The sequence below is a fragment of the Physella acuta genome, unplaced genomic scaffold (assembly GCF_028476545.2).
Source record: "Physella acuta isolate Inbredline_101_S28 unplaced genomic scaffold, ASM2847654v3 ptg000792l, whole genome shotgun sequence".
NCBI classification, from domain to species: Eukaryota; Metazoa; Mollusca; class Gastropoda; family Physidae; genus Physella; species Physella acuta.
In genome coordinates this window covers 319,404-337,137 of record NW_026732310.1, presented here as the reverse complement: position 1 = coordinate 337,137, position 17,734 = coordinate 319,404, and the positions used below count along the sequence as shown (strand labels likewise).

At 42.9% G+C, this 17,734-nt stretch overlaps 1 protein-coding gene across 1 annotated transcript in view; it reads left to right on the top strand.

The window, feature by feature from the left end:
- The first annotated feature begins 5,316 nt into the window (after nt 1–5,316).
- The window catches only part of LOC131950957 (putative carbonic anhydrase-like protein 1), a 41,100-nt gene continuing 28,682 nt past the window's right edge, over nt 5,317–17,734 (top strand). The window contains exon 1 of the mRNA XM_059313183.1: nt 5,317–5,355. The gene's annotated coding sequence lies outside the window, so the exon portion shown is untranslated. The remainder of the gene's footprint in view (nt 5,356–17,734) is intronic.

The following is a 17,734-nucleotide window of genomic DNA, read 5'->3' as shown; positions in this document are numbered from 1 at the left end:
TCCACCTCTCACAAGGTCCACAAGGTCCGCCCCTCACAAGGTCCACCCCTCACAAGGTCCACCCCTCACAAGGTCCACCCCTCACAAAGTCCACCCCTCACAAGGTCCACCCCTCACAAGGTCCAACCCTCACAAGGTCCACCCCTCACAAGGTCCACCCCTCACAAGGTCCACCCCTCACAAAGTCCACCCCTCACAAGGTCCACCCCTCACAAGGTCCAACCCTCACAAGGTCCACCCCTCACAAGGTCCACAAGGTCCACCCCTCACAAGGTCCACCCCTCACAAGGTCCACCCCTCACAAGATCCACCCCTCACAAGGTCCACCCCTCACAAGGTCCACCCCTCACAAGGTCCACCCCTAACAAGGTCCACAAGGTCCACCCCTCACAAGGTCCACCCCTCACAAGGTCCACCCCTCACAAGGTCCAACCCTCACAAGGTCCACCCCTCACAAGGTCCACCCCTCACAAAGTCCACCCCTCACAAGGTCCACCCCTCACAAGGTCCACCCCTCACAAGGTCCACCCCTCACAAGGTCCACCCCTCACAAGGTCCACCCCTCACAAGGTCTACCCCTCACAAGGTCCACCCCTCACAAGGTCCACCCCTCACAAGGTCCAACCCTCACAAGGTCCACCTCTCACAAGGTCCACCCCTCACAAGGTCCACAAGGTCCACCCCTCACAAGGTCCACCCCTCACAAGGTCCACCCCTCACAAGGTCCACCCCTCACAAGGTCCACAAGGTCCACCCCTCACAAGGTCCACCCCTCACAAGGTCCACCCCTCACAAGGTCCACCCCTCACAAGGTCCACCCCTCACAAGGTCCACCCCTCACAAGGTCCACCCCTCACAAGGTCCACCCCTCACAAGGTCCACAAGGTCCACCCCTCACAAGGTCCACCCCTCACAAGGTCCACCCCTCACAAAGTCCACCCCTCACAAGGTCCACCCCTCACAAGGTCCACCCCTCACAAGGTCCAACCCTCACAAGGTCCACCCCTCACAAGGTCCACAAGGTCCACCCCTCACAAGGTCCACCCCTCACAAGGTCCACCCCTCACAAGGTCCACCCCTCACAAGGTTCACGGCTCACAAGGTCCACCCCTCACAAGGTCCACCCCTCACAAGGTCCACCCCTCACAAGGTCCACAAGGTCCACCCCTCACAAGGTCCACCCCTCACAAGGTCCACCCCTCACAAGGTCCACCCCTCACAAGGTCCACCCCTCACAAGGTCCACCCCTCACAAGGTCCACCCCTCACAAGGTCCACCCCTCACAAGGTCCACCCCTCACAAGGTCCACCCCTCACAAGGTCCACCCCTCACAAGGTCCACCCCTCACAAGGTCCACCCCTCACAAGGTCCACAAGGTCCACCCCTCACAAGGTCCACCCCTCACAAGGTCCACCCCTCACAAAGTCCACCCCTCACAAGGTCCACCCCTCACAAGGTCCACCCCTCACAAGGTCCAACCCTCACAAGGTCCACCCCTCACAAGGTCCACAAGGTCCACCCCTCACAAGGTCCACCCCTCACAAGGTCCACCCCTCACAAGGTCCACCCCTCACAAGGTCCACCCCTCACAAGGTCCACCCCTCACAAGGTCCACCCCTCACAAGGTCCACTCCTCACAAGGTCAACCCCTCACAAGGTCCACCCCTCACAAGGTCCACAAGGTCCACCCCTCACAAGGTCCACCCCTCACAAGGTCCACCCCTCACAAGGTCCACCCCTCACAAGGTCCACCCCTCACAAGGTTCACGGCTCACAAGGTCCACACCTCACAAGGTCCACCCCTCACAAGGTCCACCCCTCACAAGGTCCACAAGGTCCACCCCTCACAAGGTCCACCCCTCACAAGGTCCACCCCTCACAAGGTCCACCCCTCACAAGGTCCACCCCTCACAAGGTCCACCCCTCACAAGGTCCACAAGGTCCACCCCTCACAAGGTCCACCCCTCACAAGGTCCACCCCTCACAAGGTCCACAAGGTCCACCCCTCACAAGGTCCACAAGGTCCACCCCTCACAAGGTCCACACATCACAAGGTCCACCCCTCACAAGGTCCACCCCTCACAAGGTCCACACATCACAAGGTCCACCCCTCACAAGGTCCACCCCTCACAAGGTCCACCCCTCACAAGGTCCACCCCTCACAAGGTCCACCCCTCACAAGGTCCACCCCTCACAAGGTCCACCCCTCACAAGGTCCACCCCTCACAAGGTCCACCCCTCACAAGGTCCACACATCACAAGGTCCACCCCTCACAAGGTCCACCCCTCACAAGGTCCACCCCTCACAAGGTCCACCCCTCACAAGGTCCACAAGGTCCACCCCTCACAAGGTCCACCTCTCACAAGGTCCACCCCGCACAAGGTCCACCCCTCACAAGGTCCACCTCTCACAAGGTCCACCCCTCACAAGGTCCACCCCTCACAAGGTCCACACATCACAAGGTCCACCCCTCACAAGGTCCACCTCTCACAAGGTCCACCCCTCACAAGGTCCACCCCTCACAAGGTCCACCTCTCACAAGGTCCACCCCTCACAAGGTCCACAAGGTCCACCCCTCACAAGGTCCACTCCTCACAAGGTCCACCCCTCACAAGGTCCACCCCTCACAAGGTCCACCCCTCACAAGGTCCACACATCACAAGGTCCACCCCTCACAAGGTCCACCTCTCACAAGGTCCACCCCTCACAAGGTCCACCCCTCACAAGGTCCACCCCTCACAAGGTCCACCCCTCACAAGGTCTACCCCTCACAAGGTCCACCCCTCACAAGGTCCACCCCTCACAAGGTCCACCCCTCACAAGGTCCACCCCTCACAAGGTCCACCCCTCACAAGGTCCACCCCTCACAAGGTCCACCTCTATTATACAAGATATCTGGTTTTGAAACATCCCATAGTTTATATGACCTCTGGGAACCCTATGGAATATTGGGATCACAGTTGCTTGTAAATCTTGTCATACAATGCCGCGAGAAAGAAAAACAAACTAATAACATCATAGTTCCTACAGCGTTACGTTTGTGTACAGGTTCGCTAGACTTAGATTTGTGTACAGGCACATTAGACTTAGATTTGTGTACACATTAGACTTGGATGTATGTACACATTAGACTTAGATTTGCGTACACATTAGATTTAGATTTGTGTACAGACACCTTAGATTTAGATTTGTGTACAGGCACATTAGACTTAGATTTGTGTACATGCACATTAGACTTAGATTTGTGTACATTTTGTACAGTTAACATACGCTTCAAGTTGTGTTTTTTTTCCATTTATACAATTAAAGTTGGGTTTTAGAATCGTGCTAGAATTTCAAATTTGCCTCAAAGCTCAAATATCTTTTGAATTATGCGTCCCTCTTTTCATCGTTTTTTACTTTCTCGTGTATACGAAGTATAGAGAAAGTCTTGTAATCGTGCACAAAAATAACATGAAATTTTGACAGTTTTCATCGTTTTACACCTCAGTCCTTCATCACATCCGAAGTATAGAGGACTTATTTTAATCAAGCAAAAATTATTAATACAAATATATAAACATTTTGGCGTTTTATGCGTTATCGAGTCGGAAAAACTAGACTTTGCAATTCTGTCCGTATGTCCGTGTGTATGTGTGTCTGTAACACGATAACTTGAGTACCGTTACAGCTAGGTTGATGAAATTTCATATATAAGTATTTTATCAAAATCGTAGATCCTTATCTACTTTTGAGCGATTTCCGATAACCGGAAGTGGTACTTTTTTACTTTGAATTTTTCAAAAGCCTATAACTTGAGTACTACTTCAGATAGATAAATGAAATTTCACATGTAAGTCAAAGATCTAATTCTCTACCTTCTGTCAAATTTTTGAGTAATTTCCGTTGACCGGAAGTACTTATTTACGCTATTTTCGATTTCTCAAAAAACGAATGTAAATTTCTAAAGTACTAATAATATTCCGCACTATTATGCACATTTTATTTGGCGTTCACTGTGTGCAATTCTTTTTCTACGAGATTTTATTCTATTTTAAAAAGTTTAAGTATTTAAAATGGATTAAAATTCATGTCTATATCCTGAGTTCCAATCCCCTGTTTTTTATATAAGAATATTCGAGAAAGTTTAGGGGAGATGGCTCCCGGTTTATTTACATTTTGAATTCAACGTGTGTGTGTAACGTTAATATAGTTTTTTCTTAGTTGATTCCAAACGACGCTATAATTGTTTGAGTTTCCCATTCAAATCAAAGGTTCGCACTTGATGATACAAATAACTGAAACACAAAGCTACAGCTTAACTCCCCCCCCCCCCCCCCCCCCCAAACCCTCATCACGCGTGTCTCGCTCACAAAAAAACATGTTTCATTTCTTTGTATTGGATGGCCATCGCGTGATTTTAGCAGTGACGTTGTGACGTCATCAAGATCACGGAAGATGTGGTGGTGAGCTAATGAGGTTAGCCCACGTTGTTTTATTTACGGACAGCCGGCTCTACCTCATTCACGGACAGCCGGCTCTCCCACATTCACGGACAGCCGGCTCTTTCTCGTTCATGGACAGCCGGCTCGTCCTAATTCATGGGAAGCCGGCGCATCACTTATATTATATGGCAATCCCAAGTCTTAGTCACAAATATAACAGTCACAAATCTTACAGTCACAAATCTTACAGTCACAAATCTTACAGTCACAAATCTTACAGTGAAAAATCGTACAGTTACAAATCTTACAGTCACAAATCTTACAGTCACAAATCTTAGAGTCACCAATCTTACAGTCACAAATCGTACAGTTACAAATCTTACAGTCACAAATCTTACAGTCACAAATCTTAGAGTCACCAATCTTACAGTCACAAATCTTAGAGTCACAAATCTTACAGTCACCAATCTTACAGTCACAAATCTACAGTCACAAATCTACAGTCACAAATCTTACAGTCACAAATCTTACACTCACAAATCTACAGTCACAAATATACAGTCACAAATCTACAGTCACAAATCTACAGTCACAAATCTTAGAGTCACCAATCTTACAGTCACAAATCGTACAGTTACAAATCTTACAGTCACAAATCTTACAGTCACAAATCTTACAGTCACAAATCTTACAGTCAAACAACACTTGGGATGACCCACGGCGAGCATTTAGTCACCCACGGGTACCCCGGGTTTGTGGGCAGACGTGAGTGACGTCAGTTTGCGCGCGCTCCCAGCCCGCCACTGACGTGTGAAGTTGTGGGCGGGCCGGCAGGGGAGAGAAGCAGGTGACTGGTGTGGTTCCCTCATATGGCAGCGGCGGAATTTGGCACTCACCATTTGTTGTCAACACAGGCAGACGTCTGCTAAGGTAGGCCATCCATCTCCTTGCTTGCTTCTATTACAATTCACGGCATGAAGGATGCATTGTTTTTCTTGTGACACGTTGATTTTTACGGCGATTAAAATACTCATTTCAAATTCTCAGCATGCATTGTTTTTTTTATTGATTCAATGAATATAGAGTTATCGAAGAAGTGGTTTTTACATAGAATCCTGAGCAAGCAAATCTTGGAGGTGGTTTTTATACAGATACATGGGCTTGCGAGTGTAAGCAAAGTGGTTTTAATATAGAAACATGGGCTTGCGACTGTAAGCAAGGTGGTTTTTATAGAGAAACATGGGCTTGCGACTGTAAGCAAGGTGGTTTTAATAGAGAGACATGGGTTTGCGACTGTAAGCAAAGTGGTTTTTTATAGAGAGACATGGACTTGCGACTGTAAGCAAAGTGGTTTTTTTATAGAGAGACATGGGCTTGCGACTGTAAGAGGAGTGGTTTTTTATAGAGAGACATGGACTTGCGACTGTAAGCAAAGTGGTTTTTTATAGAGAGACATGGGCTTGCGACTGTAAGAGGAGTGGTTTTTATAGAGTCTGGCCTAGGAGTTAACGCTGTGAAAATATTGTTCTGCATGTGATATCTTGTTTATAAACGTCAGCTGGGTTTAAAATAAGACCGATTCACGGTATGTGGGATCTGCTAAAGTAAGACAAAACGGACATTGTTCACCCGTGTACAGTCAATACATTTAGTATATGCCCGTATTACGTAGGGCGAAACTTGCTTAATCCACACCTGTCGAGTCACGTGGGTTAGTATTTATCCGTGTAACATATTATTATATTGATACAGCAACATTTTTAAAATTTATTTTTGTCGTCGCCTGTGACGCGTTGGTTTTCTGTTCAATTCACCCACTGAACTCAGACTTGAACTCAGACTTGAACTCAGACTTGAACTCAGACTTGAACTCAGACTTGAACTCAGACTTGAACTCAGACTTGAACTCAGACTTGAACTCAGACTTGAACTCAGACTTGAACTCAGACTTGCGTGGATTGGAAATGGTTCGAGTAATATCTTGTTGCCTGGCCGCCTAGCGCAACGCCAACAACACACACTCACACACACACACACACACAACCAAGCCCAACACATATACCCTCCTCTCAACCACCCCACACCTTTCCTTGATAAAAGCTACTTTAGACACTCCCCTCATAAAAACCACCCCACACCCTCCCCTCATAAAAACCGCCCCACACCCTCCCCCTCATAAAACCACCCCACACCCCCCTCACATCTTACTGGCGTTACTTGTATAGTGAAGTCATGCATCTCCTTAAAATTAGTAATAATTAATTTTTAACTCCAATTAATTTTTTTCTATGCTGAATGGCATATACAATATAAACTATAGTTCTATTTTTTTTTTAAATTCATAAAAACTTTTTAATAACAAGCTTTTATGTAATAATGCACTAAAAAGTAGAAAAAAATTATACACTGCTATTTAAATTACTATAAAGAAAAGCGTGGGTTCCTTAAGTATCTATTTTTAGGAAGACACCCACGCTTTTCTTTATAGTAGTTTAAATAGCAGTGTATAATTTTTTTCTACATTTTAGTGGATTATTACAAAAATTCATAAAAAACGTTTTAATAACGAGCTTTTATGTAATGATGCACTAAAAAGTAGAAAATAAATTATAGACTACTATTTAAATAACTATAAAGAAAAGCGTGGGTCACTTTAGTATCTATTGGATACCTTTACTAATGTTAAGGAAGACACCCACGCTTTTCTTTATAGTTATTTAAATAGTAGTCTATAATTTATTTTCTACTTTTTAGTGCATCATTACATAAAAGCTTGTTATTAAAACGTTTTTTATGAATTTTTTTTCAGTACTTTACATGTTTTATTTACAATAGAGTTACATGACTAAAAACCATTGCGCGCCTACTGAACATCACGTTCAGTAGGCGCGCAATGGTTTTTGAACGCAGCCATTGAAGCTATTGAAGGTGATGACGCGTGTGGTGTGGTTGGCTAGACATGCCTACTAATTCGGTCCAAATTTTAATTAATTCATAAAAAATTAATTAGGCATCCAATTAAGTCAAATTTAGTTTCAGATTGCATTGTCTTCATGTCTTGACCCACGTACCGAATGTGAATCGTATCGGTCAAGTAGAACTGTCCGAATTTTCACTCCTGCGTTTCCGTCTAGACAGACTGACGACTGACGAGGAAGTGAGTTAAATAAAAGCTTGTAATAAAAGCTTGTTATTAAAACGTTTTTTATGAATTTTTTTTAGGTACTTTACATGTTTTATTTACAATAGAGTTACATGACTAAAAACCATTGCGCACCTATTGAACTTGATGACGCGTGTGTAATAGCGCGGAATAGTTTGATGAGACAGCCTACTAATTTGGACAAAATTTTAATTTATTCATAAAAAAATTAATCAGGCAACCAATTAAATCAAATTTAATGTCATATTGCATTGTCTTTTATGTAATTTACAATTATTTAATTACGTTTGTAAGCAATCTTTCAGAGCGATATTTACTGATTGTATACCAAATCTGGCCGGTAAAACTGTGTTGGTTTTCTTGACGTCGAGCATGCGGTTCAAGAGTTTATAAAAACTGTCAAAACTGGCGCGGTTTAAAACTTTTGATATCTCTAACAACTTACGTGATTACACCGAGAGCAAGTGCCGTGAACGTGTGGTCAGTTATTTTACGTTTCCATGGATTTACTGGTGTTAGATTTGAAACGATTACACTGATGCTGTGTATGCCGTACTCTCAAGTTCCCATTGATGAAGTTACTGTAAACAAAATCATTGAAGTTGGTATTGGACTATCTTGATGTTGTCATTGTGTGTGTGTGTGTGATTTGTCTGTGTGAGTGTGTAAACACGATTTTTTGAGTAGGCCTACTGTTTCACTTAGGTGGACGAAATATCATATTTAAGTATTAGATCGCATTCGTATGTTTAGATACATTTTGGAACGATTTCCGGTAAATGTAAATTGTGATTTTCTTCCGATTTCTTAAAAAACATAATAATTTGATAATTTCATTTTATAAAAAAGAATATTTTTAAAAAGTTTCGCCCGTATGTGATTTCGTCACCAACCCGCCATTTCTAAGACTAAAGTTTATAAATAAATTGTTTAAAAAAATGCCACCCGTTTTACAGACGCGGCAAGTTAGACCATCCCTACAAAGTAAATCGATATTTGTTGTTCTATTGAGATTTTTCTGCAACTTTTTTTTTTCCAAAAATTTAGATCACCCATGACTTATTTTATGTTTTTTTTACCCAGCCCTCCATATATCACCATCATACTCAATTACGTGCCGTTTAGTAGATTTACAAATACTTTTCGTTACATTAGTAATTAGGAAATGCAGAGCCATCACTATTAATGTTATCTTACTACTATAGACCAGATGTTGAAGGCAGCACTAATAATTTTACCATGCTACTATAATTATCACATATAAAATCCTCAACCAATTGATTTGCAGTAGTGTTTAACCGTAGTGTTAAACCGTGTTGTTTAACCGTGATGTTTAACCGTTGTGTTTAACCGTGATGTTAAACTGTTGTGTTTAACCGTGTTGTTAAACCGTGTTGTTTAACCGTGTTGTTTAACCGTGTTGTTTAACCGTGATGTTTAACCGTGGTGTTTAACCGTGGTGTTTAACCGTGGTGTTTAACCGTGGTGTCACCCTGCGCCAATTGTTTTGATGTGATTAGGCGCAAGCTGGCCGCTTGACCCGAATCTTGTTTCAATTAGCTAATTAAATGCAGTTGATATGGAACTGCGCAAACAAGATTTGTTTAGGTCGAGATCTTGGGGTGAAATAACCACAAGTCCCTTAAACGATTGGGTCGACTTAAACCACGAGTAGGATTAGCGTGTTTCGTGGTTTTCTGTGGCTAATAGTAGGGCAAGATGGTGGGTTTGTGTGGCTAATAGTAGGACAAGATGGTGGGTTTGTGTGGTAGTAGGACAAGATAGTGGGTTTGTGTGGTAGTAGGACAAGATGGTGGGTTTGTGTGGCTAATACTAGGACAAGATGGTGGGTTTGTGTGGCTAATAGTAGGACAAGATGGTGGGTTTGTGTGGCTAATAGTAGGACAAGATGGTGGGTTTGTGTGGTAGTAGGACAAGATGGTGGGTTTGTGTGGTTAATAGTGGGACATGGTGGTGTGTTTGTGTGGCTAATAGTAGGACATGATGGTGGGTTTGTGTGGCTAATAGTAGGACAAGATAGTGGGTTTGTGTGGTAGTAGGACAAGATAGTGGGTTTGTGTGGTAGTAGGACATGATGGTGTGTTTGTGTGGCTAATAGTAGGACATGATGGTTGGTTTGTATGGCTAAAGGTAGGACAAGATGGTGGGTTTGTGTGGCTAAAAGTAGGACAAGATGGTGGGTTTGTGTGGTAGTAGGACAAGATGGTGGGTTTGTGTGGTAGTAGGACATGATGGTGTGTTTGTGTGGCTAATAGTAGGACATGATGGTTGGTTTGTATGGCTAAAAGTAGGACAAGATGGTGGGTTTGTGTGGTAGTAGGACAAGATAGTGGGTTTGTGTGGTAGTAGGACATGATGGTGTGTTTGTGTGGCTAATAGTAGGACAAGATGGTGGGTTTGTGTGGTAGTAGGACAAGATGGTGGGTTTGTGTGGTAGTAGGACAAGATGGTGGGTTTGTGTGGTTAATAGTGGGACATGGTGGTGTGTTTTTGTGGCTAATAGTAGGACATGATGGTTGGTTTGTATGGATAACAGTAGGACATGATGGTGTGTTTGTGTGGCTAATAGTAGGACATGATGGTGGGTTTGTGTGGCTAATAGTAGGACAAGATAGTGGGTTTGTGTGGTAGTAGGACAAGATAGTGGGTTTGTGTGGTAGTAGGACATGATGGTGTGTTTGTGTGGCTAATAGTAGGACATGATGGTTGGTTTGTATGGCTAAAGGTAGGACAAGATGGTGGGTTTGTGTGGCTAAAAGTAGGACAAGATGGTGGGTTTGTGTGGTAGTAGGACAAGATGGTGGGTTTGTGTGGTAGTAGGACATGATGGTGTGTTTGTGTGGCTAATAGTAGGACATGATGGTTGGTTTGTATGGCTAAAAGTAGGACAAGATGGTGGGTTTGTGTGGTAGTAGGACAAGATAGTGGGTTTGTGTGGTAGTAGGACATGATGGTGTGTTTGTGTGGCTAATAGTAGGACATGATGGTTGGTTTGTATGGCTAAAAGTAGGACAAGATGGTGGGTTTGTGTGGCTAAAAGTAGGACAAGATGGTGGGTTTGTGTGGCTAATACTAGGACAAGATGGTGGGTTTGTATGGCTAAAAGTAGGACAAGATGGTGGGTTTGTGTGGCTAATAGTAGGACAAGATGGTGGGTTTGTGTGGCTAAAAGTAGGACAAGATGGTGGGTTTGTGTGGTAGTAGGACAAGATGGTGGGTTTGTATGGCTAATATTAGGACATGATGGTGGGTTTATGTGGCTAATAGTAGGACAAGATGGTGGGTTTGTGTGGCTAATAGTAGGACAAGATGGTGGGTTTGTATGGCTAAAAGTAGGACAAGATGGTGGGTTTGTGTGGCTAGTAGTAGGACAAGATGGTGTGTTTGTGTGGTTAATAGTAGGACAAGATGGTGGGTTTGTATGGCTAAAAGTAGGACAAGATGGTGGGTTTGTGTGGCTAATAGTAGGACAAGATGGTGGGTTTGTGTGGTAGTAGGACAAGATGGTGGGTTTATGTGGCTAATAGTAGGACAAGATGGTGGGTTTGTGTGGTTAATAGTAGGACAAGATGGTGGGTTTGTATGGCTAAAAGTAGGACAAGATGGTGGGTTTGTGTGGCTAATAGTAGGACATGATGGTGGGTTTATGTGGCTAATAGTAGGACAAGATGGTGGCTTTATGTGGTAGTAGGACAAGATGGTGGGTTTGTACGGCTAATAGTAGGACAAGACGGTGGGTTTGTATGGCTAAAAGTAGGACAAGATGGTGGGTTTGTGTGGCTAATACTAGGACAAGATGGTGGGTTTGTGTGGCTAAAAGTAGGACAAGATGGTGGGTTTGTGTGGCTAATAGTAGGACATGATGGTGGGTTTGTGTGGTAGTAGGACAAGATGGTGGGTTTGTGTGGTAGTAGGACAAGATGGTGGGTTTGTGTGGCTAATAGTAGGACAAGATGGTGGGTTTGTGTGGTAGTAGGACAAGATGGTGGGTTTGTGTGGTAGTAGGACAAGATGGTGGGTTTGTGTGACAAGTCTTGATAGAAAGACGAGGCCGTAAGTTAAGTAATTATTTGCTCTTAACAAGATGACGTGTTATTCACGTGAATTATTGAGATATAAATGACATAATTTTTTCACGTGAATTATTGTGATATAAATGACATTATTTATTCACGTGAATTATTGAGATATAAAGGACATAATTTATTCACGTGGCACTTGACTCCTAAATTTGAACAAAGGAAAAAAAAAATGGAAAATTTTATTTAACTATTCGATATTTCAGAGATTTTAAATTATAGATAGTCTGAGATTAAAAGTTCATAAATTACTCCCCCTTACACGTTCAACGGCGATTATAATTCTAAACGGATGTTTCAAAGATAGGAATCGCTACAGGGTGTCGACTACACGAGTTTGCTTTTAATTTGTCTCCCTTTCTGGTGTTTGGATCTCTGTGTTCGTCTTCACGGTATAACTCACTTGATGTGGGCAGCATTTGAACCATGCTGTTCAACATGTGCATCAACAGTTGACTCCTGTCTAGAGGTGTACAACAGTTAACACTTGTGTAGATATTTAACAGTTGACACCTGTGTTGGTGTGTAGATGTTCAACAGTTGATACGTGCGTAGATGTTCAACAGTTGACACGTGTGGAGATGTTCAACAGTTGACACGTGTTTTGGTGTGTAGATGTTCAACAGTTGACACGTGTGTAGATGTTCAACAGTTGACACGTGTTTTGGTGTGTAGATGTTCAACAGTTGATGCGTGTGTAGATGTTCAACAGTTGACACGTGTGCAGATGTTCAACAGTTGACACGTGTGTTGGTGTGTAGATGTTCAACAGTTGAAACGTGTGTAGATGTTCAACAGTTGACACGTGTGTTGGTGTGTAGATGTTCAACATTTGACACGTGTGTAGATGTTCAACAGTTGACACGTGTGTAGATGTTCAACAGTTGACACGTGTGTAGATGTTCAACAGTTGAAACGTGTGTAGATGTTCAACAGTTGAAACGTGTGTAGATGTTCAACAGTTGACACGTGTGTAGACGTTCAACAGTTGACACGCGTGTAGATGTTCAACAGTTGACACGTGTGTTGGTGTGTAGATGTTCAACATTTGACACGTGTGTAGATGTTCAACAGTTGACACGCGTGTAGATGTTCAACAGTTGACACGCGTGTAAGTATATTGATGTTTTATGTTTTTAAATTTTACGTCTCCTAGTAGATTCTGTTTCTATGACGTCATTGCTGATTTGTTGTGTCTGGCTGATGATTAATTGTGCTTTAAATGGTTGCTAATTAAGACACTACTAGATTGGTTGCTAATTAAGACACTACTAGATTGGTTGCTAATTAAGACACAACTAGATTGGTTGCTAATTAAGACACAACTAGATTGGTTGCTAATTAAGACACTACTAGATTGGTTGCTAATTAAGACACTACTAGATTGTTGATTCATGCGGATTTAGATAGGTCAAATTGACATTGGTTGGCTCTCTGGAAATGTTATCAGGGCTGCTATCAAAAGCAATAGGTCATGTTATAAATAGTTCATTCAAATAAATGATTCTAATCAACAGCGCATAATTATGATTTGAAGAAAATTGTTTATTGAGTTCTACAAAAATAAAAATAAAAAATTTATAAATTGAAAACATGTAGGTTATTTATAAGTTTAAAAAACCACAAATGGAAAACAAAATATTAAATAATTTAAAAAAAAAATATGTAATACAATTTTACAATTTTAACACGTTTAAAATGTTTATCGATAAATAACTTTACTAATTAAATAACAAGTTCGAAAAAAGTATCCCAGAATTTTGAAGAATAATTATGTAGATTTTCAGACATTTTCTACTTCACTCCGTCTTTTGACGCGGGTTCAGCTCTTATGATTTATTTATAAACATCACGAGATTTTGATTCGTCTCATACTCGCATAGCAATTTGGCAGCAATCAGGCGACAATCAAGCGACAATCATGTTTTATGTGCAGGCCTTAGTGGGATGGTGTAAATGGCCCGATGTTTTTCAAGATGAAATCTTGTTTTATGGCCCTTGTTTTATAGCCTGTAATTGTTTGCTAGCATGATCTCTTGATTCAAATATCAGTCCGGTGTCTTTTTAAAAATATCCTGACAAAAAGATGACTTTAAATATAGATGACATTTTATAAAGCATCCATACCATAAAAAAGATGACTTTAAATATAGATGACATTTTATAAAGCAGCCACACTATAAAAAAGATGACTTTAAATATAGATGACATTTTATAAAGCAGCCACACCATAAAAAAGATGACTTTAACCACGTGCAATCACGCAGAAAGTTGGATGTCCAACAAACAATCCATGTAAAGTATATACAGGTAGCTTGTGTACAGGTAAATTGTGTACATGTGTACAGGAAGCTTGTGTACAGGTAGCTTGTGTACAGGTAGCTTGTGTACATGTAGCTTGTGTACAGGTAGATTGTGTACAGGTAGATTGTGTACAGGTAGATTGTGTACATGTGTACAGGTAGCTTGTGTACAGGTAGCTTGTGTACAGATAGCTTGTGTACAGGTAGCTTGTGTACAGGTAGCTTGTGTACAGGTAGATTGTGTACATGTATACAGGTAGCTTGTGTACATGTAGCTTGTGTACATGTAGCTTGTGTACAGGTAGCTTGTGTACAGGTAGATTGTGTACATGTATACAGGTAGCTTGTGTACATGTAGCTTGTGTACATGTAGCTTGTGTACATGTAGCTTGTGTACATGTAGCTTGTGTACAGGTAGCTTGTGTACAGGTAGCTTGTGTACAGGTTTGGTCAACTGGGGGAGGGGTGGGGCGAACACTGTTAAAAGTATATATTTTCTATATAAATTCCATTTCGTTCGAGATGCCTGGAAGAAACTCTGCTACGATCTAAAACATACAAGTAGAAGATTTTAATTTTATTTTCCACCAACCGTCCTCACTCTCATGGAAATATTTATAAAACAATTGAGATCTGTATCACATTTTTAACTGAACGTGGCTTAAAGTTTCCTTTAAAAAAAGACCAAAACGGTAGGAACAATCATTCAAACACCTTAAAACGCCAATAACAGACTGCGTCACAGATCGAAACTTTCTATCAAATTCTGCTTACAACAGTTAATGTCGACTGTAAGAAACGCTGTTGAAATTATAATTAAATTACACATCAAACGGTGACGTAACGGTTGTCGTACAAAATCTAAATTTCGAAATTAAAAATATTCCCCCTGCGTTTGGCCCATAAAACAAGGCGAGGGCTGCGAACTCTGGCATTCATTGCACGTGTCCATTCGAGCTGCGGCTAGTGCTGGGATCACAAGGGTTAAGGCCGCTGTCACGTGATAGCTTTGATAGACTCCAGCAGTGACTGGCTGGAGGAGAACTCACGTGATTAATGTCTCCAGGCTCTGGTCCAATGCTGGACATCGTTTCAACTCAATTACAAGACCGGCGTGCGGACATCTCAAGACACGGGCTCGTTTGACTTGACTCAATAGCCACAGCTTTGTTTCAAGCGCCATTTACCACCCTGTCAACGTTTTGTTTCAAGCGCCATTTACCACCCTGTCAACGTTTTGTTTCATGTGCCATTTACCAACTGTCAACGTTTTGTTTCAAGCGCCATTTACCACCCTGTCAACGTTTTGTTTTAAGCGCCATTTACCACCCTGTCAACGTTTTGTTTCAAGCGCCATTTACCACCCTGTCTACGTTTTGTTTCAAGCGCCATTTACCACCCTGTCAACGTTTTGTATCAAGCGCCATTTACCACCCTGTCAACGTTTTGTTTCAAGCGCCATTTACCACCCTGTCGACGTTTTGTTTCAAGCGCCATTTACCAACTGTCAACGTTTTGTTTCAAGCGCCATTTACCACCATGTCAACGTTTTGCTTCAAGCACCATTTACCACCATGTCAACGTTTTGTTTCAAGCGCCATTTACCACCCTGTCAACGTTTTGTTTCAAGCGCCATTTACCACCCTGTCAACGTTTTGTTTCAAGCGCCATTTACCACCCTGTCAACGTTTTGTTTGAAGCGCCATTTACCACCCTGTCAACGTTTTGTTTCAAGCGCCATTTACCACCCTGTCGACGTTTTGTTTCAAGCGCCATTTACCAACTGTTGACGTTTTGTTTCAAGCGCCATTTACCACCCTGTCAACGTTTTGTTTCAAGCGCCATTTACCACCCTGTCAACGTTTTGCTTCAAGCGCCATTTACCACCCTGTCAACTTTTTGTTTCAAGCGCCATTTACCACCCTGTCAACGTTTTGTTTCAAGCGCCATTTACCACCCTGTCGACGTTTTGTTTCGAGCGCCATTTACCAACTGTCGACGTTTTGTTTCAAGCGCCATTTACCACCCTGTCAACGTTTTGTTTCAAGCGCCATTTACCACCCTGTCAACGTTTTGTTTCAAGCGCCATTTACCACCCTGTCAACGTTTTGTTTCAAGCGCCATTTACCACCCTGTCAACGTTTTGTTTCAAGCGCCATTTACCACCCTGTCAACGTTTTGTTTCAAGCGCCATTTACCAACTGTCAACGTTTTGTTTTAAGCGCCATTTACCACCCTGTCAACGTTTTGTTTCAAGCGCCATTTACCACCCTGTCGACGTTTTGTTTCAAGCGCCATTTACCAACTGTCAACGTTTTGTTTCAAGCGCCATTTACCACCCTGTAAACGTTTTGTATCAAGCGCCATTTACCACCCTGTCAACGTTTTGTTTCAAGCGCCATTTACCACCCTGTCAACGTTTTGTTTCAAGCGCCATTTACCACCCTGTCAACGTTTTGTTTCAAGCGCCATTTACCACCCTGTCAACGTTTTGTTTCATGTGCCATTTACCAACTGTCAACGTTTTGTTTCAAGCGCCATTTACCACCCTGTCAACGTTTTGTTTCAAGCGCCATTTACCACCCTGTCAACGTTTTGTTTCAAGCGCCATTTACCACCCTGTCAACGTTTTGTTTCAAGCGCCATTTACCACCCTGTCAACGTTTTGTTTCAAGCGCCATTTACCAACTGTCAACGTTTTGTTTCAAGCGCCATTTACCACCCTGTCAACGTTTTGTTTCAAGCGCCATTTACCACCCTGTCGACGTTTTGTTTCAAGCGCCATTTACCAACTGTCGACGTTTTGTTTCAAGCGCCATTTACCAACTGTCGACGTTTTGTTTCAAGCGCCATTTACCACCCTGTCAACGTTTTGTTTCAAGCGCCATTTACCACCCTGTCAACGTTTTGTTTCAAGCGCCATTTACCAACTGTCAACGTTTTGTTTCAAGCGCCATTTACCACCCTGTCAACGTTTTGTTTCAAGCACCATTTACCACCCTGTCGACGTTTTGTTTCAAGCGCCATTTACCAACTGTCGACGTTTTGTTTCAAGCGCCATTTACCACCCTGTCAACGTTTTGTTTTAAGCGCCATTTACCACCCTGTCGACGTTTTGTTTCAAGCGCCATTTACCAACTGTCGACGTTTTGTTTCAAGCGCCATTTACCAACTGTCGACGTTTTGTTTCAAGCACCATTTACCACCCTGTCAACGTTTTGTTTCAAGCGCCATTTACCACCCTGTCAACGTTTTGTTTCAAGCGCCATTTACCACCCTGTCAACGTTTTGTTTCAAGCGCCATTTACCACCCTGTCAACGTTTTGTTTCAAGCGCCATTTACCACCCTGTCAACGTTTTGTTTCAAGCGCCATTTACCAACTGTCAACGTTTTGTTTCAAGCGCCATTTACCACCCTGTCAACGTTTTGTTTCAAGCGCCATTTACCACCCTGTCAACGTTTTGTTTCAAGCGCCATTTACCACCCTGTCAACGTTTTGTTTCAAGCGCCATTTACCACCCTGTCAACGTTTTGTTTCAAGCGCCATTTACCACCCTGTCAACGTTTTGTTTCAAGCGCCATTTACCACCCTGTCAACGTTTTGTTTCAAGCGCCATTTACCACCCTGTCGACGTTTTGTTTCAAGCGCCATTTACCAACTGTCAACGTTTTGTTTCAAGCGCCATTTACCACCATGTCAACGTTTTGCTTCAAGCACCATTTACCACCCTGTCAACGTTTT